Source organism: Pelodiscus sinensis, chromosome 8 (genome assembly GCF_052426305.1).
Source record: "Pelodiscus sinensis isolate ZL-2025 chromosome 8, ASM5242630v1, whole genome shotgun sequence".
Lineage (NCBI taxonomy): Eukaryota > Metazoa > Chordata > Testudines > Trionychidae > Pelodiscus > Pelodiscus sinensis.
The window spans coordinates 72262862-72285084 of NC_143059.1; the positions used below are offsets into that span (position 1 = coordinate 72262862).

The 22223-nt window shown below is 58.5% G+C and overlaps 1 protein-coding gene and 1 long non-coding RNA gene across 2 annotated transcripts in view; one reads left to right on the forward strand and one right to left on the reverse strand.

The window, feature by feature from the left end:
• Positions 1–22223, reverse strand: part of LOC112545429 (uncharacterized) — a 77275-nt gene that overhangs the window by 15998 nt on the left and 39054 nt on the right. The window lies entirely within an intron of this gene.
• Positions 18174–22223, forward strand: part of SEMA4G (semaphorin 4G) — an 80681-nt gene continuing 76631 nt past the window's right edge. Inside the window, exon 1 of the mRNA XM_075935592.2 lies at positions 18174–18314. The gene's annotated coding sequence lies outside the window, so the exon portion shown is untranslated. The remainder of the gene's footprint in view (positions 18315–22223) is intronic.

The following is a 22223-nucleotide window of genomic DNA, read 5'->3' on the forward strand; positions in this document are numbered from 1 at the left end:
ACACGCTCTGGCAACTCACCCTCTGATTCCCGGCGAATGCGCTTTTCCTTTAAGGGGGCTGAGCAGGGGTGTAGACTGAGTGGTCAGCCCCAGAGACTGACATCTTCCAATCCAATCCCAGGGCAGGTACAGCCCTTGGCCTGGCCGGGAGAGACCAAGCCTTGGAGTAAAAGGGGGGTTGTTCTCCATGGAGCCCTTGCGTATAGATTTTAAGGCTGGAAGAAACCATTATGACCATCTAGACCAGTGGTCACCAACCAGTAGATCGGGATCTACTGGTAGATCTTGGAGCCTCTGAGGGTCTGTCTACACTTGAAAGGGTCTGTCCTTTCAAGAGAGGGATGCAAATGAAGACATTTGAAATTGCAAATGAAGTGGGGATTTACATATCCCGTGCTTCATTTGCATAATCGTGGTATGGCGCTATTTCGAAATAACAGATGCTGTTATTTCAAGAGAAAACCCGTCTCTCGAAATAACGGGTAAACCTCATTGTATGAGGAATAAGGGTTATTTCGAGAGAAGGGTTTTCTCTCAAAATAAACGCCTCTTCACAGCGTCTGTTATTTCGAAATAGCGCCATAACGTGATTATGCAAATGAAGCACGGGATAGGTAAATCGCCCCTTCATTTGCAATTTCGAATGTCTTCATTTGCATCCCTCTCTCGAAAGAGGGTGCAAGTGTAGACGGACCCTGACTGGTTTGGCCAAGAGGCTGTCAAGTGCCGGCACTTCAGCTGCGCAGCTCCTGCCCTTTGCCTTGGACCTGTCTCCTCCAGCCCCCGGTAGCCTCCTGCTCGCTGGGCAGGGCAGGGGAGGGGGCTGATGTCCAGGTGCCCCCTCTCCCGCCCTGTATCCTATCGCCACAGAGCAGAGAGGGGGCACAACAGGACTTGGGAGGGAGTTTGCTGGCTGCCTTTGGGAGCGGTGCAGGGCCAGGGCAGGGCTGAACCTGCCTTAGCCCCACTGCCCCACCACCCAGGAGCCACCTGAGGGAAGCGGGGCCCTGCTGGTGCCCACATCCCGAAACCCGACCGCAGCCATGAACCCCTCCTGCACCCCCTGCCCTAACCCCGAGCACCCCTGCACCCTCTCCCAGAGCCCGAGCCTCGAACCCCCCCAGCACCCCAACGGCCTGCCCCAGGCTCAGCTTAGAGCCCCTCTCACGCCAAGACCAGAGCCTGCACCCCAACCCGCTACCCCTGCCTGATGAAAGTGAGGGAAGACGGAGTGAGCAGGGGGCGGGGCCTCAGAGAGAGGACCCAAAGGAGGCGGGGCCAGAGCGTTCGGGTTGGAGGTGGATCTCGGCTTGCACTGACTGTCCATTCAAAAAGTGATCTTGTGCTGAAAAGGGTTGGAGACCCCTGGCCCAGACCAAACTCCTGCATCACACCGGTCCGAGAACTCCCCCAATAATTCCTGCCTCTGTCTGATGGCCGGCCTCCGTCACCAGACACCAGGCGTGGGCAAGCATTTTCACGGGGGGAGGGCACTGAATGAATTTTGGTACCTGCTAATGGGCTGGCTCCACCTCCTCCCAGAAGGGGCGGGGCCTGAGGTGGAAGGGGCGGGGCTGGGGACTAGCCTCTCTCCTCCCCTCCCCCCCACACCCCAAGTTGTCTGAGGCCAGAGGCTTTGAAGTAAACACACAGCAAAGGGGTCGTGGCTCCCGGCCCCACGACTCCCACGTTGGCTGGCAGCCGCCCAGGGTTGCTGTGGCTGTTTAAAAGGCTCGTGGCTGCAGATGCCGCTAGGTGCCGTGAGCCGTATTGGATCCTGCTGCCTGAGCCCCCGCCGGGAAATTCGGTGGCACGAGCAGCAGGTGAGAAACACAAAGTGGCCAGGTGCATCCGCCGGCCGGCTCAAAGGGTTCGGGGGGCCGGATGCGGCTCCCGGGCTGCACCTTGCCCAGCCCTGCCATAAACTCCGCGCTGCTCCTGATCTGGAATGTGTTTGTTCTCGCCACGCCCTGGGCGCTTCTCCCCACTGCGCAGAGAGGGGATGCAGGGGCCGGGCGTCTTGTCCAGCGTCACCCCGGGAGGCTGAGCTCTCCCAGACCCGGGTGAGCCCGATGACAATTGCTGGTGGCACTAGAGCCCCTCCCACAGGCGTACGATCCGTTGCTCCTCTTGGGATCGGCTCCACTGGGCTGCCAACAAGGGACTCTAGAGCAACTCTAGGGCAACATGGCCTTCGATCCCCCCCCGCCCCCACGGGAAACAGTATTCCCCTCTCCACGCCTTCTCCCGCAAGCCAGAAGGAAGATTCTGAGACATCCATTTCCAGGCGAAAGCTAGATGCAGATCTTAGCACTGGGGAATGAAAGGGCAACAAAACCGATGAGGGGTTTGGAGCAGCCTCCCTATGAGGAGAGGTTAATAAGACTGGGACTTTTCCACTTAGAAAAGCAGAGGCTACAGGGGGATATGACAGAGGTCTATACAATCATGGCTGCCGTGGAGAAAGTGAAAAAGGAAAAGTTATCACTTGTTCCTATAACATAAGAGCGAGGGGGTCACCTATTGAAGTACATAGGTAGCAGGTTTAAAACAAACAAATGGAAAGATTTCTTCACATAATGCAGAGTCAATCTGTGGAACTCCTTGCCACAGGATGTTGTGAAGACCAGGGTTTAACAGGATTCAAAAAAAGACCTAGATAAATCCATGAAAGATAGGTCCATCAATGGTTATTAGCCAGGATGGGCAGGGCTGGTGTCCCTCGCCGCTGTGTGTCAGAGCTGGGAATGGGTGACAGGGGAGGGGTCACCGGATAGTTCCTTGTTCTGTTCTCTCCCTCTGGGGCACCTGGACTTGGTCTGGCCTGGTCTGGCCATTCTTATGTTCAGTAAATATCGACATCGCCCCAGGATGGAGGAGGAGGATCACCAGGGGGTGAAGTTCCACAAGGGATGAAGGCCGACAGCCGTCCCCGAGAAGCAGCCAGAGCAAAGTTAGAAGAAGGCTGAGAACCAGGCGATCCTGGAGGAGCGATGGGAGACACGACGCCTCCTTACTGCAAGCGACTGAGGTTAATATAGTGGATCACAAGCTGAATAGGAGTCAGCAGTGTGATGCTGTTGCAAAGAAAGCAAACATGATTCTGGGCTGCATTAACAGGTGTGTTGTGAGCAAGACACGAGGAGTCATTCTTCCGCTCTACTCTGCGCTGGTTAGGCCTCAGTTGGAGTATTGTGTTCAGTTCTGGGCACCGCATTTGTGATGTGGAGAAATTGGAGAGGGTCCAGCGAAGAGCAACGAGAATGATGAAAGGTCTAGAGAACATGACCTGTGAGGGAAGGCTGAAGGAATTGGGTTTGTTTAGTTTAGAAAAGAGAAGACTGAGAGGGGATGTGATAGCCATTTTCAGGTATCTAAAAGGGTGTCATGAGGAGGAGGGAGAAAACTTGTTCATCTTGGCCTCTGAGGCTAGAACAAGCAGCAATGGGCTTAAACTGCAGCCAGGGAGGTTTAGGTTGGACATTAGGAAAAAGTTCCTGCCTGTCAGGGTGGTTAAACACTGGAATAAGTTGCCCAGGGAGGTTGTGGAATTCCCATCTCTGGAGATATTTAAGAGTAGGTTAGATAAATGTCTATCAGGGATGGTCTAGACAGTATTTGGTCCTGCCATGGGCGCAGGGGACTGGACTCGATGACTCTCGAGGTCCCTTCCAGTCCTAGTGTTCTGTGATTCTAACGTACCGATGCCCTGGCTGGTAGAAGCTCTCACCCTGCTGCGTAACTGTGGTGCTGGTCGGTCCAAACAAGCCCTGTATTGTACAGGAACGCTGGGGCAACGGGCTCGGAGAAATGGCCCAACCCCGGGAATTCGATTTGCCTGTTTGTGCTCTGAGATGTCGGTGCCAGTAGGGGGCGCTGTTCTTCCGGAGGCGGTGGCCTTTGGGTGAAATGTACCACAGAGCCTCCGGCCAGAGCTGGCCGTTACAGAACCTCCCATGCCCGGTTTGCAAAGGTGGCGGGTTGTTAGCCTGGGCAGAGGGCATGCTGGGTAATCACACCTCCCTCCCTCCGTTCTCCCTGCAGGGGGAAGAGCTGCCAGCATTCAAGGTGGCCCAACTGTTTCCATTCCACTCTCCTGCTGTTTTGAGTCACTCACAGCTTCCCCCGCCATGTTTTCCCGGGCTCCGTCGCTGCCGGAAAGGGGTTTTGTATTCGGAAAGTCTGGGCCGACAGAGGAGTTTGGGAGTTCAGCCGTCTGGGAACAGGAGGAGTCTTATGGGGGTGGGAGTGGCTGGATCCAGAGGTGTGCTACCCACGAGACACAGACGAGTCTTAACAGGGCCCGGAATCGCACAGGAAAGCTCACTCTGGGCTCTCTCCTGAGTTCAGCCGGCCAGGAGCTGGCTCCACATTCCTTTCCCCTCCTAGAGAAAGTGAACACGACGCTCTCATCCCGCTTAAAGCTCCAGTCCCCGCAGTTCGGGAGGCAGAAGGGCATTCCAGTGGTTGTTCGGAACAGGTCACCGATAGGCCTCCATCGGGCTTGGGTTTTGTAGGCTCCTTCCTGAATGCTTGCCACAATCTCAACGGCTGCTCTATTGAGAACAAAGCAGAGGTAATATTTTCTCCCACAACCTGTGGAACTCACTGCTGCAGGAGGCACAGGCTCGCAGGTGGTGGCTGGGACAGCCCATAAGAACAAGCTGTGTAAGAGCCAAGTTGTGACGCTGACAGAAAACATTAGAGAACGGAGCTATGCTGGGCAGTCGCAGCTCCGCACCCCCACTCCCGTCCTGCTGCCCATCTGCAGTGACAGCCTCTAGCACCTCTCCTAGCCCAGTCCGCCTGTCACTTAGGGATCAAGTAAGCGCCAGCATTTCCCAAATACCCCCTAACTGCTCTTTTGATTGCAGCCACTCTCAGGTTCAGAGGGTGGTTTAGGTGCCCAACTCCCATGGGAAAACCATAGAAGTTGGGTGCTTACCGCCTCTGTCTGTGCCTGTGGCACGCTGCCCCTCGGCCGTTGCGCCCTGCTCTGGGCTGGAGCCAGCAGCTTAGTGAGGGAAGGCTCCGTATCTCATTACCAAAGCCCTGGGCCAGCCGTGTGAACCGAGTTTCTCCTAATCCCCTTTGTGCTCGCTTCCTGTGCAGCCGGCTGCTGAATCGAACCTGTTGTTCCAAGTAGCTGAAATCCGGTTTGACATTTGTTTCCCTTAAAACAGATCTTCCTGCCCGCAGACTCCCAATGGGCAGGGTTTTGTTAGCCCAGGTGGATGGATGCGCGCGATTTATTTGGGGGAGCAGCACCCCTTTGCCAGCCCATGCCCAGTGGGTCAGGGGACTGCGGCTTGGAACAAGCCAACCGGAATGGGGACCGGCCTTGGCGGAATAGCAAGACCCAGCACCGTGGAACCGTGGCCCCTTCCAGCCCCGCTGGGTTCTGCTGTTGGCGCCGATGGGTGTCTAGAAGATGGGAGGCTCTGGGACCAGCTACGGGGCAGGAGAAGCATCAGTGGGACCTGCCCCCTGCTCCAAGTACCCTCGGCTCCAGCCATGGGGCCTGGTAACCCAGGCGGGTCCTTTGCTTTGCACCAAAGAGCCCCGAGCCATCAGGAGACATAACCAGGCCCGGTGCACTGAACGAAGGTGGGACAGGCTCCCTGGGGTGGGTCAGAGAACCCTGGGGAGTGGCTGGGTTACCAGATTTCAAAAAAATATCAGATGCACTTGATCTCCGATGGGGTGGGGTGGAATGGCCGGGAGAGGAGCGGGGTTAGCTGGGAGGAGGCGGGGGGGCGGAGGGGGAACAGCCAGCGGGAAGCAGGGCTGGGCAGGAGGGAATTGGGGGGAACAGGGCTGGCTGGGGGGGGGGGCTGGCCGGGAGAGGGGGGGGGGGGGGCAGGGAGCGGGGCTGGCCGGGAGAGGGGGGGGAGCGGGGCTGGCAGGGGGGCGGGGCTGGCTGGGAGGGGGTCGGGGGAGCGGGGCTGGCCGGGGGGGAACTGGCCGGCAGGGAGCGGGGTTGGCCGGGAGGGGGTCGGGGGAGCAGGGCTGGCCGGGGGGGGGGGACTGGCCGGCAGGGAGCGGGGTTGGCCGGGAGGGGGTCAGGGGAAGCGGAGCTGGCTGGGGGGGAGCGGGGTTGGCCGGGAGGGGGTCGGAGGAGCGGGGCTGGCTGGGGGGGAACTGGCCGGCAGGGAGCGGGGTTGGCTGGGAGGAGGTCGGGGGAGCGGGGCTGGCCAGGGGGAGCGGGGTTGGCCGGGAGGGGGTCAGGGGGAGCGGGGCTGGCCGGGGGGGAACTGGCCGGCAGGGAGCAGGGTTGGCTGGGAGGGGGTCAGGGGAGCGGGGCTGGCCGGGGGGGAACTGGTCGGCAGGAAGCAGGGCTGGCCGGGAGGGGGTCGGGGGAAACAGGGCTGGCTGGGGGTGGGGGAAGCAGGAGAGGAGGAACCGGCCAGCGGGGAGTAGGGCTGGCCTGGGCCCATGCAGATCCCGGGGTGCTGCCTGTGGGGGGGTGAGGGTGAGGGTTGGGAGTGAGGAGAAGCTCAGGGGGGCTTTTTCTCCCCCGCTCCAGTCAGTGGGGCCTTCTCCTCCACCCTCCCAACCCCCCTGGCCAGCACGGGCCTTCTCTCTCCCCCAGCCCCCCCAGCAGGCATAGGCCTTCTGTATCCCACTAGCCTCCCCCTCCCTGGCTGTCACGGGCCTTCTGCCTTCCCCCAACCCCGCTTGGCTGCCAGATGCCTCCTGTCTCCCCGACACCCTCCCAGCTGCCAGGGGCCTCCTGTCTCCCCTCAGTCCTCCTAGCCAGCAGGGGACTTTTCTCCCCTCATCCCCGCCTGGTGCTGCAGCCCAGTGGGGGGGGGGAGGGGGAGATAGGGGCTTGATGCTGGGGGCTACTTATCCAGGGTGCCAGCAGGCAAGAGGGCGGAGCCCCAGCCCTGCCGGCCCCGCTCTTGGCCCCCAGGGGCCGCTCTCCGCATCATGCCCCTCCTCTCTGTGCCCCTCCCTTTCCATGGGATGGAACACAGTCCCATTCCTGGCCCTTCCGGCTCTCCTGGCGCAGGCAAACCCTGGCCCTGCTTTACCTTAGGAGAAGAGGAAGCTGCCTAGCAAATCCGGCCCTCGCTCTTACTGCTTAGGGGGAGTTCTTGAGCAAACGGACCGGCAGACAGACTCACAGACAGACAGAGGCACAAGTCTCTAATATAGGGAGAGGTGCACCAGGTGTAGCTATCTAGCGGCTGTAGCGATAGGAGACAGGGAGGGCTCCCAAGCTACGTAACGGGACACTACCCAATTTCTACACACCGAGCGTTGTCCCTACTTGCCAAAGTCCTCACCAGGCTCCCTTATCACCCACATGCGGATTGACCATTGTGCTATATGGGGTCCAGGGGGCCTGGAAAATAGGGCGATCTAGCGGCGAGGGAGCTGGAGCAGGTGTCAGGAGCCCCCTGGGCTCTGTTGCATGACTTCAGGTGAGTCTTCCTGCTTTTCTGTGCCTCTGTCCCCCCTCCCATCCTCTGCCTGAGCTCTGTCTCCGGGCAGAGCTCGTCTTGCTGGGTGTTTGTATCTGGCCCAGCAGAGCCTGCTTTCAGTGGGGGCTGTTGTTGGAAGAACAAATACTGCGCTGGGTTGGGTTCGCCTTGTTGAATCGGGTGGGTGTGACCGCCACCCTTGGTTTGGAATAAATGCAAGGCGCAGCCCAACTGCTGCGTGCCAGTCCGTCACTGCAACTGCAGCCTCCACCAAGCCGAAGGCACATGCGGGCAGAGGGTTTCCGCTGGCGTCTGTTTTGTGGAGGTTTGTGTGCCTGCCAAAGAGAGGCAGAAAGACCAGAGAGAGGGCACAAGTAGAGCATTGGATCCGCATTCGTAGCCGCAAAAACGGGCTGCAGATATCTGTCCCCACAGCCGCACGGTGCAGATACCCGTGGACATAATGCAAGTATCTGCAGTGCTCTAAATATGAGAACGGCCAGACTGGGTCAGACCAAAGGTCCATCTAGCCCAGGGTCCTGTCTGTCCACAGTGGGCAATGCCAGATGCCCCAGAGGGAGTGAACAGAACTGGGAATCCTTATGCGATTCCTCCCCTGTCACCCACCTCCAGAGAAACAACAATCCAACCCCCACCACCATTCCCAGCCTCTGACAAACAGAGGGTAGGGGCACCATGCCTGTCCAGGCTAGCTAATGATCACTGATGGACCTATCCTCTATGAATTTGACTCTTTTTTGAACCGTGTTAAAGTCTTCGCCTTCACAACATCCTCTGGCAAGGAGTTCCACAGGTTCACTTTGTTTTGTGTGAGGAAATCCTGCCTTTTGCTGGCTTTAAACCTCTGTTTAGAGAGAGGAAGAAGTTTCAGCCACAGGCACAGAAACACCGGATGTGTGTACCTGAGAAAAAGCTAAAAGGGAGAGCTTTTGGGTTGAGTGCTTCCTAGACAGGGGCTTGGAATTATGGGCAAATAAACTATTGCCTGGTGTTTGATTCCTCCTGTGCTCAGAGAAATGGAATTTGGGCAACAGGAGCGCATTAAAGAATTACCTGATTCCATCATCAGTTTCTTCTCATAATTGAAATGACCTGTTGCAACACCCTGAATTTTGGCTAACGGCTTGGGTCAAAAAAGAGTAAGCAGCAATCACCGAGAGAAAAAAACCCTTGGTGACTTTTCTAGGGCTTTTTCTGTACCCACGCACAGGTAGTAAGACACCATGTGATAAGTTTCCTCTCTGCATGACACCCCTGGCCAGTGCCGGTGTGTGTTTGCTGGAGAAATCCCTAGCCAGGGGCATCTTTTGATTATCCATCTGCCCTATTTCACTCTTAGAAAACAGGGTCTGATTTCACGTCTAATGAGCAGGGAAGTTACTTTCTGTCTGGCCTTCGTGTCTCAACAGGCCAGCAGGAACATTGACTGCAGCAAACTCCCTTCCGGGAGGAGGATGTGCAGGTGTTTTTTTGGGTGGAAAATGGCTTTTTTTTTTTAACCCAAATGGAAACGTTCATGAAAAATGGCTGGTTTTGGTAAACATTCATACCAACCCCTGACAACCTCACTCGTCCTCAGAAACCTGAAACATTTTGAAGAAAATGGAAAAAGTTTTATTTTCATCTAAAATTTTCAAGGTGGGGGAAAAAAATCACTTCCCAACCATCTCTAACTCTTAGGTCATCAGTTCTTCAGGGTTGGGTCTGTCTTGTTGTTCTGTTTGTACAGCGCCTAGCACGTGGCTGGACCATGCCTTGGACTGCCACATGCTATAGAGCAGTGTTTCTCAACCTTTTCTTATGAAGTACCCCCCGTACCTACAGTTTTCAGACACAATTTTTTCCCCTTTGTTGCATTTGTTTAAACAACTTAATTGTAGCCAGGCAGGTGATGAAATTTATGGATGTAAAAAGTACAAAAATAATAAAGCACCGTAAAACTTAAAAGAAAAATTCAGTTTTCTCCAAATTTCAGTTATGTTGGTGTATCCCCCCAGCCTTCTCTCGGATACCCCTAACGGTACTCCACACCACTGGTTGAGAAACACTGCTATAGATAATATAAATAATTGTAGTAATAAGTTCTAGCTAAAACTGCTCCTCCTCCATGGAGAAGGGCAAGGTCTGTGCAAACCACAAACCTGGCCCCTGTTCTTGAAAAATGATGTGTGTGGGGAGATCATGGCAGAACCCCAATCCAATCAACCCATGTAGACTAGCTTGAAGGATCAGGGCCTGAAATCGGTGGTATTTCGAGGTAGGAAAGGATTGAAATAAAGTGAGGGAGATAGCAGATGTAGCCCCATAAATTCTGCAGTATAAATAAAGACAATCAATGAAAATAAACTGGCTCGTGTGTGTACACCATTGCCCTCTTGTGACTAGAGTCAGAGCTGCTTTACTGTGTGTCATACGGCCTATACTACTAACAGTGAAAGGTGATTCTCCAGTAGCTCAAGCGTGGGGAGGCCAATTGTGTTGGGGGTAGGTAGCTAGAGTTTTCTTCATGAAGCTGTTAGATAATCTTGACATAATCTGGTTGTTCCATCAAAGAAGGACCGCAGCACGACCTCTCCTTGAGGAAACAAGCCAAGTGATTGACGCTGGAAATATCCAGATCCCTGACCCAGTTGGAACTGGGTTTTGTTTGTGAGGGTTTTTTTTAATATAACAAACTTTCTTCAGCAGTGTTTGGAACCGAACAGCATTGGCTGGTCTAAAGCAGAACCAGAGAGCGAAACTGACCAGAGAGGAGAATGAAACTGACCTATCTAGTTGTCAGAGGAGTTAGATATTCCTCAGTGGCTCCCTCTCCCTTTCCAGGGGCTGATGAAGGCAGAGAGGCTGGAATTTCATCCAGCCCCTATGGAAGAAGGACGCAGTGGGTGCGTCCACACTGCACCCTTAGCTTGAAATAAGCTACGCAATTAGCAGGACGCAAATTGCATAGCTTATTGCGAATGTATTTCGAAATAGCTTATTTACACAGCACCAGATTTCAAATATCTCGCTATTCCAAAATGCCCCATAACCCTCATGGAATGAGGGTTACCGGACTGTTGGAATAAGCCGCCCGTTATTTCTAAACCTATTTCAAAATAACGGGCTGCTTCAATAGACGTGGAATCGCTATTTCGGGATCCCTCTGGGACCCTGAAATTGCTCCTCAGCGTAGACGTATGCAGTGGGACCAAGAATTGCATCCACCTCCTGCAAGATGGAAAAACAGTTTGGATGAAGCGTGAGCCTGGAAAAAGTAACCGCTCAACCCAGGGGCAAATCCAGGCAGCTGATCACACCCTCTGTTCTCTTGAGAATAATCACACCCCATCACTCGGGGTGGGTGAATTAATCTGCATTGCCCCAGCTAGGCACAGAGGAATCCCAACCTTGGGATATAACCACGAGCTAATTGCACGAGTTATGTTTTGCCTGGTCGGACTATTGGCTGCATCATGGGGGAAACTCAGCCAGCCAATGGACGGCGATCCTGGCACTTAGGTGTTGACAACTAACAAACTATGGGATGAGGCAGGGGTGGCCCTGGCCTGGGATGCAGGAGGTGGGGGTTCGGTTCCTGGCTGTGGCGGGAATGGGCGTTACGGGAAGTGGGCCGTAATGCACAGCACACGGGTGAAAGGAAGGACATTTGGGTCAAAGCCCCGCTGGGGAGCCCCACAACTGAAGCCACCGGCCCTGGGCTCAGAGCAAGAAGCCGCCCTTTGCGGCTCGATGAATGGGTATCAATTATCGACTCTGGCTTCCTCAGGCCTCTCTGGGATAAGGGGTCCAGTCTGAGGCTCCTGCAAGGCCAAGATCCCTGCGGCTTTCAACCCCACTCCAGGGAAGATGCTGCTGCTTCCTTGGAGATCAAGTGCCCTGTGGCTTATTGCGAGGGGAGGTTTGGATTAGAGGGGAGAGTCTGGCACCCCAGGCTGGGGGAGTTGGGAGGGTGGTGGCCACGGGCAGTGGCCTGGGGCGTGGCATCTCGTGGTCAGTGGTTCATCACTAGCCTTCCCTGTAAGGGGGCTGCAGAGCCCCTGACATGACTTGCCGTGGCTGGGTCAGTTGTAATTGGCCCCATCTAGGCCCCTCAGCTGCGATTGGGGACCTGGAGGTGCCTGATAAGAGCTCAGGGATGAGAAACTCAGGCCCGGGGGCCGGATGCAGCCCCCGACTTGCTCGGATCTGGCCCCCTATTCTCAGGGCTCCTCCCCAGCATTGGTGCTCCAGTGTTCCGCCATCCCTCCGTGGGGCTAGAAATCTACTAGCCTGCCCCCCTCCCCCAGGCGTTGGTGTGTGAGTGAAGAGTGGGGAGTGTCTTTCTGCTTCTCAGTCGGGGGCTTGCCAGTCAGGATGATTTGGTTTTCTTTTTTTTTCTTTGCTTCTCACCTGTGTTCAGCCCCCGGCTGATTTTTCTGTGGGTCAGTGGCCCCTGACCCCAAAAAGGTCCCTGCCCCAGGTTCACAGACTAAATAAGTCAGAGGAATCCTGTCTGGAGAGGAGAGCTACTGCTGGGACTCCTCGCCGCTTTTGCAGATTCAGACTAACACGGCTACCCCTCTGATGCTAGGACTCAGCCATGCTGCACGCACACAGTTGCCCAGGGACAAGGTCTCAGCTGGCTACTGAATCGGTTTTGTAATTGACATGCTGTAGACTCACCGCTGCCCTCGACTGGCCAGATTGAGCGGTGCTCCGCTGTGTGTCATAGGCCCTAGACTGGTAGCCCTTTAGCTTCAAGGGGGCCTTTTACAGAAGGGGAATATGGCCGCAAAGGCTGGGGAACTTCCAACGCTGTTGATGAAGCTCAGTTTGACAGCAGAGCTGGTCTGCTGCCCTGCCCGTCCTGCATGGATTCCAGAACTGAGCTGTGTTTGCTTTGGTGCGCCATTCGGCACTCTGCTTCCTAGCCCACCTGCGCCTTCATCGCTTCCACAACAGGACAGTCAGACACATGACTGATTTCCCTGTCTGCTCAGCAATGTGCCCTCTAATTTTGTCCCCCTGTGTGTGGATTAAATTTTGTTATATGCACCAAGGCATGTGCAGATGTGCACCACCCATAGACACACACACAGACGCTCAGCACCTGACTCTCTCCTGCACAGCCGCCCTAGCGCTCAGTTTCCAGGGAACACAGATACGCGGTGCCTTGTGGGGTCTGGCGTTTGCTCGCCTGTCACCAGCTGTGTGGCGGAGCCTGTGCTGGAATCCTGTTTGTCAGTGCCGGAGAGAAGCTGTGGGTTTGCGGAACAAGGACCAAACCTCCTGTGTAACCAGCACTGGTGCCTGTTATGCCTAGGGGGCCTGGCCCCCATCTGCTTGCAACACACTTCCCTTGGACTCTGCTCCTTCAGGGAGGTGATGCTGGGGGTGTGTAGCAGGCCACCTGTCCGAGAGCCGGCTGCAATCTCTAGTCTGTTTACCTTTGCAGAGATCTGGTCACATGGCCGGGTCCTGTGTACTCTGCAGAGGCGGGGAGAGTTCAGCCATGTGGCAATGCGGGGGCAGAATTGCACAAAACTTTTTCTTCATTAAACTTAATAACCTGGGTGGAAAAGGTGGCGCAGCTCCCCGACAGCTCCCACACCAGGCTGGGGGTGGCGCATGCGACCGGCTGGGTCGGCACGGCCGGGCTAAAGCAAAGGGAAAAAGCAAAAGATATTTTGGCCTTGGAAAGGGTTCAGAAAAGGGCTACTAAAATGATTCGGGGTTTGGAACGGGTCCCATATGAAGAGAAGCTAAACCGACTGGGACTTTTCAGTTTCGAAAAGAGGAGACTGAGGGGGGATAGGATAGAGGTCTATAAAATCATGAGTGGTGTGGAGAGGGCAGATAAAGAAAAGTTATTTATTAGTTCCCATAATAGAAGAACTAGAGAACATCAAATGAAATTAATGGGTAGCAGGTTTAAAACTAATAAAAGGAAGTTCTTTTTCACACAGCGTGAAGTCAACCTGTGGAACTCCTTGCCAGAGGAGGCTGTGAAGGCTAGGACTATAACAGAGTTTAAAGAGAAGCTAGATAATTTCATGGAGGTTAGGTCCATAAAAGGCTCTTAGCCAGCGGATAGAAATGGTGTCCCTGGCCTCTGTTTGTCAGAGGCTGGAGAGGGATGGCAGGAGACAAATTGCTTGATCATTGTCTTCGGTCCACCCCCTCTGGGGCACCTGGTGCTGGCCGCTGTCGGCAGACAGGCTACTGGGCTAGATGGACCTTTGGTCTGACCGAGTACGGCCGTTCTTATGAATCTCATGCTGCAGGGAAAGAGGAGACTTTTCTGCCATTTGGCCCTGTCGCCACGGGGCCAAATGGCGGAAAACCCTCTTCCGGAAAAGCGACCGGAAAAAGCGACGCACAGAGGGGCGTGCAACTTGTGCAGCTTTTTCTGAAAAAAAGCTAGAGTGCAGACCTAGCCTAAGTTATTTCGGAATCGTGTGGCAGTGGAGACGTTCCCAGGGAGCCCGGATTTAACACGACAAAGTATTGCTTATTTCGCCGAAGGGGTCTGGCAGGCATCGCCCTGGGGCACTGCACATGGCGAGGGGAGTGACAGGGAGCTGGGACATGCCTGGAGGATTTCACAGAAGGGGAGAGGAATTGATGTGCTGCGTAGACCAGGCCAGAGACCGGCCCCTTGCGAGTCCGGTCTGGAGACCGACACGGAGGGCTTGGGCATTATTCCAGGTTGACCCTGTTCCGGTTTGAGTCTGTAGCTGAATCTCGCTAATCTGTGTATCAGCCTGCAGTGCATAGGTGTGTCACTTCCCTATGGGCGTGGGTGGGAAGGCAGGTACACTCAGAGCTGCACAACAGGAAATGCGAATCTGCCCTGACGTGGAGGAGAATTTAGGGCACCTCCCCCCAGGCGAAAAGGGCTAACGTCCACTCCGGCTAACGTCCCTGCTCCGCTGACAAATGCTGCGGGTTCTGCACGATCACGAGGCTGGTGACCTCCGATCTATGGCCCCTGCAGCCGCCGGGGTGCCCCGGCCCCGTGCTCGGCCATCGGCTCAGGAGTCCGTCCGAGGAAAGCGAACCGTTTGCAAGAACCGGCGAAAGAGCCAAACTCGCGCGCACGAGTCTGAAGGCAGGAGGAAGGGAGAACTCAGCATGACGGAGGCCATGCCGGGGGCTAGGCCCTGTGGGACGGATGCTTTGAGGGGCCTGGAGGGCAGCGGGATGGGGGCAGGGTGTCTCCCTCACTGGTGAAGAGGTTTGGATTCTGGGCGCGTAAATATCACCAGTGAAATCCTGGTCCTGGTGAAATCAGCGAGCCCTGCGTCTGGCACCGAATCCGAGAAATCACCAACAGGCCTAGAAGACGTTTTACTGATTCCAGGTGCAACCGCCCCAGTAGGTTGGAGCCTGGGCAGAACTGCTCTTCTCCTGCGGCAGCTCCCCTTGCAGAAGCCCTGACTGTGGGCGTCCAGCCAAGCGTGACGTCAGCCCTGCAAACTCTGCCCATCCCCTGAGGGCAGGGCACCATTGAAAGCCGCCTGGGGCTTGCCAGGGCTGCAGATGGCCCAGCTTTTGCTGCCTGGCATGGGAGTCCAAAAAGCCCCCTGCTGATGGGCCATCGCAGTGTGTATGTGTAGTGACACATCACAGCCGGGCTGCTCCTGGAGATCTGACACCCGTCCCCTGCCAGCCACTGCGGGGAACTCAATACAGATCCAGAGCAGTGTTCCCTGTAAGATGAGCGCTTGGGTGGCCACCCGGGAGAGATTCCAATGCTGCCCAGCTGATCAGTAGCACGCCCGCTGTGCCCAAAGTCAACAGCATGTGTTTGTAGTGGTGGTGCACATCTGTGTGTGCCGTGGTGCACCTAACAACATTTATTCTGCACCACGATGGAAACAATTAGAGAGAGCACGGCTCCAGAGGATAACAACTCTGAGAAAGGAACAGGGGGCCTTTATGAAGGGGAGCAGCCTTTATACTAGTTGTCAGCTGTTGGCCCGACTTGACAAGTCTCTTCACTAGGATTCACAAGTCTAGTAGCTGGAGGGGAGGCAGGAGATGGGAGGTGAGCTAAGCACCGGAATAGGGAGGTTGTGAAAGGAATCCCCGTCCTTGGAGATTTTTAAGAACCAGTTTGACAAACACCTGCCAGGACTGTCGGGCCGCCAGTGAGGGAGATGGCCTCTGGAGATCCCTTTTCTCCAGGGCCCTGCATTTCTGTATCGGATCTTAGGAAAGCACTTGGAATAGGAACATAAGAACGGCCGTACTGGGTCAGACCCAAGGTCCATCCAGCCCAGTATCCTGTCTGCCGACAATGGCCAATGCCAGGTACCCCAGAGGGGTGGACCAAAGACACTGATCAAGCGATTTGTCTCCTGCCATCCCTCTCCAGCCTTCAACAAACAGAGGTCAGGGGCACAATTCCTTACCCCCTGGCTAATCGCCTTTGGTGGACCTAACCTCCATCAATTTATCTAGCTCTTTTTTAAACTCTGGTATAGTCCTAGCCTTCACAGCCTCCTGTGGCAAGGAGTTCCACAGGTTGACTGTGTGCAGAAAAGCTTTATTAGTTTTCAGCCTGCTACCTATTCATTTCATTTGGTGACCCCTAGTTCTTATAGGATCTCAGCCACACACTTGAGATTAACCCAGCGCGGTTTGCTTGCGAACAGTGTGGGAATCAAACAGGCCTTTGCTTATGATCATTGGGCTGACTTCCCGTGCCTGGGACGAAGGGCGGGGACGTATGTGCCGCAGGGATCTGGGCTGGGTCGGATTTGATTAAATCATTTGGATGAGGAAAGAAACCGCGGAATGAAACTAGTGACTGATACCATGCTGGGAGGAGCCATGAATGCCAGAGAGGGCCAAGCTAGGCTGCTAGGTGTCCTTCCAGGTAATGGAAGAAACGAGATTCCCTCTAGAATCCTACACAGGTGCATGCTGGCGGAGTGGGGGGCCAGGAGACATGCACCCCCGGCTTTGGGGGGCATCCTGGCCTGCGTGCGGCCAGAGCAGATGACCGCGGCTCTTCTGGGCGTAGGCAGCTGGGCTGCCCCCGCCGCAGGACCAGAGGGAGGGTGGCGCACCCCTTCTTTGCAAATGCCAGCGGGGGGGCCCCCGTTGCACCCCAAACGCCATTTGGTGGGAAAGCAGCGAGGGTACCACCCAAGCAGCCGCCCCGGCGCCCGTGGGGGAGGGCGAAGCATTTTGCCCAGCCAGCGCGAAGGGGCTTGTACGGAGCACTTTGATTTTTAACCCCCACCCCACCCCCAGCTGGTCCTAAAGGAAGGGGGAGGGGGTATTCCTGCCACTGAATAAGCCCAAGTGCCCAGTTGCGGGGAGGAGGTTCTTGAGCATGGATGCATCACACCCCTAGGGCCCAACATCCCTGCCCCCCGTTAGCCTGCCAGCAGGGGCACAAGCCCAGTGCCCGGGGACCCCAATTACACCAGGTGCTCCAGCTCCCAGTAGGAAGAGGATCCTTCCCCTCCCCCCCCCCGCATCCCCAACAGGGAGCCCCAGAGCCAGAAGCAGCTCAGGCTGCCAGCATCCTGGGGGCCCCGCAGGTCCCCAGGGACAGCCAAGGGCCCCAGGACCCCCAACCCCAATAGTCAGGAACCCTTGGGACCCCAAGCCTCCGGTATGTCCCCCACTCCTCTACTCCCTGGGCCCTCACCCCATCAGTCCCCTAAATACCCCAGACAGACCCCCATGGGGTCCGCACCAGCCCCCCAAAACCCACAGCCATCTCTATGGAGTACCCCCCAGCTCCCCAAAACCGGCAACCAGCCCCCTATGGAGTCCCCCCAGCCCCTCAAAATCTCCAGCCAACCCCCCATGGGGTTCCCCCAGCCCCCAAACCCTCATCCAGCCCCCCATGGGGTCCCCCAGCCCCCAAATCCCCAGCCAGGTCCCCCCAGCCCCCAAAAATCCCAGCTAGACCCCCCATGGGGTTCCCCCAGCCCCCAAACCCTCAGCCAGCCCCCCCCATGGGGTCCCCCCAGCCCCCAAACCCCCAGCCAGGTCCCCCCAGCCCCCAAAACCCCCAGCCAGCCCCCCATGGGGTCCCCCCACCCCCAAATCCCCAGCCAGACCCCCCCATGGGGTCCCCCAGCCCCCCAAACCCCAGCCACGTCCCCCCCAGCCCCCAAACCCCCCAGCCAGCCCCCCATGAGGTCCCCCCAACCCCCAAACCCCCAGCCAGCCCCCCATGGGGTCCCCCAGCCCCCAAAACCCCAGCCACGTCCCCCCCAGCCCCCAAACCCCCCAGCCAGCCCCCCATGGGGTCCCCCCACCCCCCAAACCCCCAGCCAGGTCCCCCCAGCCCCCAAAACCCCCAGCCAGCCCCCCATGGGGTCCCCCAGCCCCCAAAACCCCCAGCCAGCCCCCCATGGGGTCCCCCCAGCCCCCAAACCCCCCAGCCAGCCCCCCATGGGGTCCCCCAGCCCCCAAAACCCCAGCCAGACCCCCCCATGGGGTCCCCCAGCCCCCAAAACCCCAGCCAGCCCCCCATGGGGTCCCCCAGCCCCCAAAACCCCCAGCCAGCCCCCCATGGGGTCCCCCAACCCCCAAATCCCCAGCCAGCCCCCCATGGGGTCCCCCAGCCCCCAAAACCCCAGCCAGACCCCCCCATGAGGTCCCCACTAGCCCCCCAGATTCCCACCCCGTCCCCCATATGCCCCCCTCCCCCCGGCCAGGCGCCCCAGCTGCCCCCGAGCGGGGTCCCCGCCCCACAGCCCGGCCGGCAGCGGCCGCTAGGTGGCCCCCGCAGGTGCCCGGCTCCGCGGCGCTCGGCAGCGGCTGCGGCTCACTCGGCTCGGGCAGAGCGAACCTGCGGGGCCCGGTGCGCAGCGAGCCCGGAGCCCGGACCCCGAGCGCGGAGCGCCGCAGGCAAGTGCGGAGAGACCGGCCGGGCGTGCGGGGCGCCGGGGGCAGGCTCGGGGGTGGGATTTGGGCAAAGACCTAGGAGGCTATGGGGCTGGGGGGCAGGCTCGGGGGAGGGGTATGGGCAAAGATCTAGGAGGCTATGGGGCTGGGGGGCAGGCTCGGGGGTGGGGTATGGGCAAAGACCTAGGAGGCTATGGGGCTGGGGGGCAGGCTCGGGGGAGGGGTATGGGCAAAGATCTAGGAGGCTATGGGGCTGGGGGGCAGGCTCGGGGGTGGGGTATGGGCAAAGACCTAGGAGGCTATGGGGCTGGGGGGCAGGCTCGGGGGAGGGGTATGGGCAAAGACCTAGGAGGCTATGGGGCTGGGGGGCAGACTCGGGGGAGGGGTATGGGCAAAGACCTAGGAGGCTATGGGGCTGGGGGGCAGGCTCGGGGGAGGGGTATGGGCAAAGATCTAGGAGGCTATGGGGCTGGGGGGCAGGCTCGGGGGTGGGGTATGGGCAAAGACCTAGGAGGCTATGGGGCTGGGGGGCAGGCTCGGGGGAGGGGTATGGGCAAAGATCTAGGAGGCTATGGGGCTGGGGGGCAGGCTCGGGGGTGGGGTATGGGCAAAGACCTAGGAGGCTATGGGGCTGGGGGGCAGGCTCGGGGGAGGGGTATGGGCAAAGACCTAGGAGGCTATGGGGCTGGGGGGCAGACTCGGGGGAGGGGTATGGGCAAAGACCTAGGAGGCTATGGGGCTGGGGGGCAGGCTCGGGGGAGGGGTATGGGCAAAGATCTAGGAGGCTATGGGGCTGGGGGGCAGGCTCGGGGGTGGGGTATGGGCAAAGACCTAGGAGGCTATGGGGCTGGGGGGCAGACTCGGGGGAGGGGTATGGGCAAAGACCTAGGAGGCTATGGGGCTGGGGGGCAGACTCGGGGGAGGGGTATGGGCAAAGACCTAGGAGGCTATGGGGCTGGGGGGCAGACTCGGGGGTGGGATTTGGGCAAAGACCTAGGAGGCTATGGGGCTGGGGGGCAGACTCGGGAGTGGGATTTGGGCAAAGACCTAGGAGGCTATGGGGCTGGGGGGCAGACTCGGGGGTGGGGTATGGGCAAAGACCTAGGAGGCTATGGGGCTGGGGGGCAGACTCGGGGGTGGGATTTGGGCAAAGACCTAGGAGGCTATGGGGCTGGGGGGCAGGCTCGGGGGAGGGGTATGGGCAAAGACCTAGGAGGCTATGGGGCTGGGGGGCAGGCTCGGGGGTGGGGTATGGGCAAAGACCTAGGAGGCTATGGGGCTGGGGGGCAGGCTCGGGGGTGGGGTATGGGCAAAGACCTAGGAGGCTATGGGGCTGGAGGGCAGGCTCGGGGGTGGGGTATGGGCAAAGACCTAGGAGGCTATGGGGCTGGAGGGCAGGCTGGGGGGTGGGGTATGGGCAAAGACCTAGGAGGCTATGGGGCTGGGGGGCAGGCTCGGGGGTGGGATTTGGGCAAAGACCTAGGAGGCTATGGGGCTGGGGGGCAGGCTCGGGGGTGGGGTATGGGCAAAGACCTAGGAGGCTATGGGGCTGGAGGGCAGGCTCGGGGGTGGGGTATGGGCAAAGACCTAGGAGGCTATGGGGCTGGAGGGCAGGCTCGGGGGTGGGGTATGGGCAAAGACCTAGGAGGCTATGGGGCTGGGGGGCAGACTCGGGGGAGGGGTATGGGCAAAGACCTAGGAGGCTATGGGGCTGGGGGGCAGACTCGGGGGAGGGATTTGGGCAAAGACCTAGGAGGCTATGGGGCTGGGGGGCAGACTCGGGGGAGGGATTTGGGCAAAGACCTAGGAGGCTATGGGGCTGGGGGGCAGACTCGGGGGAGGGATTTGGGCAAAGACCTAGGAGGCTATGGGGCTGGGGGCAGACTCGGGGGAGGGATTTGGGCAAAGACCTAGGAGGCTATGGGGCTGGGGGGCAGACTCGGGGGAGGGATTTGGGCAAAGACCTAGGAGGCTATGGGGCTGGGGGGCAGACTCGGGGGAGGGATTTGGGCAAAGACCTGGGAGGCTATGGGGCTGGGGGGCACACTCGGGGGTGGGATTTGGGCAAAGATCTAGCAGGCTATGGGGCTGGGGGGCACACTCGGGGGAGGGATTTGGGCAAAGACCTGGGAGGCTATGGGGCTGGAGGGCACACTCGGGGGTGGGGTATGGGCAAAGATCTAGCAGGCTATGGGGCTGTGGGGCAGGCTCAGGGGTGGGGTATGGGCAAAGACCTAGGAGGCTATGGGGCTGGGGGGCAGACTCGGGGGTGGGATTTGGGCAAAGACCTAGGAGGCTATGGGGCTGGGGGGCACACTCGGGGGTGGGGTATGGGCAAAGACCTAGGAGGCTATGGGGCTGGGGGGCAGACTCGGGGGTGGGATTTGGGCAAAGACCTAGGAGGCTATGGGGTTGGGGGCAGGCTTGGGGGTGGGATTTGGGCAAAAACTTAGGAGTCTATGGGGCTGGGAGGCAGGCTTGGGAGAGGGGTATTAGCAAAGACCTAGGAGGCTATGGGGTTCGGGGGTGGGGTATGGGCAAAGACCTAGGAGGCTATGGGGCTGGGGGGCACACTTGGGGGTGGGGTATGGGCAAAGACCTAGGAGGCTATGGGGTTGGGGGCAGGCTTGGGGGTGGGATTTGGGCAAAAACTTAGGAGTCTATGGGGCTGGGAGGCAGGCTTGGGAGAGGGGTATTAGCAAAGACCTAGGAGGCTATGGGGTTCGGGGGTGGGGTATGGGCAGAGACCTTGGGGCTGGGGGGCAGGCTCGGGGATGGGGCTATAGAAAGGGGCTTTGGGGGCAGGCTCGAGGGGTGGGAGATGGGTAAAGATCTAGGAGGCTATGGGGTTGGGAGGCAGGGTCCGGGGGGGGGGCTATAGGCAGGGATATTGGGGGCTGAGGGTATGGGCATGTTCTGGGTGGCTCTGGGGCTCTGGGATGGGGCTATAGGAGAGAGATGTAGGGGTTGGGGCAAGATCGGGGTCTGGGCAGTGATCTGGGAGGCTATGGGAGCATAGGGCTGGGGGGCAGGCTATGGGGAGAATCTGTGGGGCTAGGGGGGTTGGCGGCAGGATCGGTGGCCAGGGGAACAGGGGAAGGATCTGGGGAGCTAGGAGAGTGGGGGAATTCGGGGCAGATCTCTGGGGTCATGGGGCAGAGGTAAAATCCATGGGCAGGATCCAGGGGATATAGTGAGTGGATCCAGGCTGCCCCGGGCAGATTCACACCCCGCGGTGGGAGGTATAAGGGAAGCGGGGGAGGACTCAGGTGGGCAGAGGTCTGCGTGTGTGTGATATGCTGGGGGCAGCCGGTGGGGCTGGGTTTCGGGGAACAGGGGAACAAGCCAGAGGCTGTGCTCTTGGGGACAGGTGATGTGGGGATGGGGTCGGGGTGGGGGGGGGGGGGGGAAGGGGTAGGAGACCTACTGTAAAGCATGAGACTCTGGAGTCTGGCCCTGGGGGTGTGGTGGGGTGTGGGGGGCTGTATGCTCAGGGAGTGGGGTGGGGGTTGGGGGCTGGGAGGCTGGGGTTACATATGGGATGGCCAGGTTGGGGGGGGTCAGTGGTTCAGCGGGCGCGTGATATAGCACAGGAATCCAGTGGGATATTGCTGCCTCCTTTGCCCCACCTCATGGGAAGGGAGCTGGGGGGTGTAGCGAGGCCTGGGGGCCCCATGAGGGGCTGGCTGTAGTCCGTGGGGATTTCATATCCATAACCAATTGCAGGCCAGTGACCTTAGGGGCTGGCGGCAGTGGGGGGGGGGGGGGGGTTTGGAATGCTGTTATTTTTCTCTGCCAGCTGGGCCCTTTGCCTTCCCGAATGCCAGGCCGCCTGTGATGCAGGGATCTGTCCCAGCTCAGGCCAATCTTCCTTTGCTCCCCCCCCCCCCCCCCCCGTCTGCGAGCCCCCTC